The 1,523-nt window shown below is 37.8% G+C and overlaps 1 long non-coding RNA gene across 1 annotated transcript; it reads right to left on the reverse strand.

Annotated features, from left to right (window-relative positions):
• Positions 1–512: 512 nt before the first annotated feature.
• On the reverse strand, positions 513–1,196 carry LOC108965143. Its single transcript, XR_001993085.1, has 2 exons — positions 977–1,196; positions 513–885 (listed from the first exon to the last, which is right to left on the reverse strand). It is a non-coding gene; the product is annotated as an uncharacterized LOC108965143 (long non-coding RNA).
• Positions 1,197–1,523: the final 327 nt, after the last annotated feature.

Consider the following 1,523-nt stretch of genomic DNA (forward strand, 5'->3'; position numbering starts at 1 on the left):
GTGCGAGCATCGACTAACAACATTATTTTAATGCCATACTTTGCTGGTTTCTGAGGCATTTCATCGATGCAAAGATATGGTCCGGGTGTATATTGAAATTGACCGTTTAGGACAAATTTGTTGAAGAAATTTGAAATTGGTGCAAGTTGATCTTCTTTGAGATGCTCCGCCCTGGTAGTTGAATCGTCAAACCTAAGGCAGTTTACCAAAGAAGAAAAACGAAAATTGGACATCCCACAACGAAATATTTCACGGCCACTGCCATCGGTTGCGAATATTGTGCGAAGATCTGCGTCATTACATTTAAAAACTGAAGTTTAGTACTGTAGGCCAATGAATGCTTTCATTTCCGTTACATATGTATCCATAAGTTCCACCTTTGTAGTATTATTAAATTTAGCTCGGTAATTACAGAGTTTTTGATTAGTATATTGTACTAAACATTCCAACATGGAYTCGTCAAAAATTTTGGACCAAAGCTGTAAATATCCWTCAAAGGTAGAAGTTTGCAGGCGACCTGGTAATCTAAYGATGTTATGGGATGCTGTTCTAGATGTTTTTGGTCGCTCTCTTGCACTCCACATAAATCCTTTCTTACCTTTGTAGTAGTCGCTTGTTGGGTGTTGATTCACTTCTTCACAAATATTTTGTGTCTCAGAGGTAGTCGCATGTTGTTCTTCATTGTCTTCATCATTATCTAAAAGTGCCGTTTCTGGTTGAAAATTGGGGTCATTGCATTCATCATCCATATCGCTGAACTCATGCTCACTCTCTTTCTCCAGCCACTGTAGTATTAGCTCATTTCGGTTTTTAAAAGTTCCAGATGAGGTTYTCTTAGAACAATGTGGATCTTGCGATATGTTTGAATGCTCCATAATAACAAAACTAAAAAATAACTATTTCACTGACGTGTTGTTTAGGAGACACCATGAAAATATGACAAAAATACTGATGTGATTGTCTCACAGACACCTACCTTACCGTAGATATGGTTGACTCGCAGACACTTTTTCGCTTAAAATGGCACGTGTGCTTACATCAATCTATCTGAACAAACTAACATAGGCATGAGTACACAATAAGAAGGTACAGAGAACGAGAGAGTAGATGTATGGAAAATAACGGTAGAAAATACTCTTTTGTGTCTGTTGGTGTCTGCTAGACTACCACATCAGTCACAAAGGGTTAACACTGTTTCAAACTCAAGAATGCTGGTGGGGAGCTTCTACAGAGCATTAATATTGACAAATACATACATGTATAAATAAACAATATTCACTTGAAGAAACACTTCAATTTTTATGCATTATGAAATTAGATACTTAATTAAATATAGCGTATACATTAAGATTAAGATGAGGAATGCAGCGCGACCTTATGTCTATCTCCTAACTCACAAAGACTTACTTAGCCCCAACACACCGATGAAGTCCAGTAGCCTACCGGGTGCTAGTTGTTGTTGTTTTAACGGTTATCAGTCCTAGCTAGGATGGTGAGGGTTATCAGTGTTGTCGTCGATGTCA

The sequence above is a fragment of the Bactrocera latifrons genome, unplaced genomic scaffold, assembly GCF_001853355.1.
Source record: "Bactrocera latifrons isolate USDA-ARS-PBARC rearing strain unplaced genomic scaffold, ASM185335v1 scaffold_1340, whole genome shotgun sequence".
Taxonomy (NCBI): domain Eukaryota; kingdom Metazoa; phylum Arthropoda; class Insecta; order Diptera; family Tephritidae; genus Bactrocera; species Bactrocera latifrons.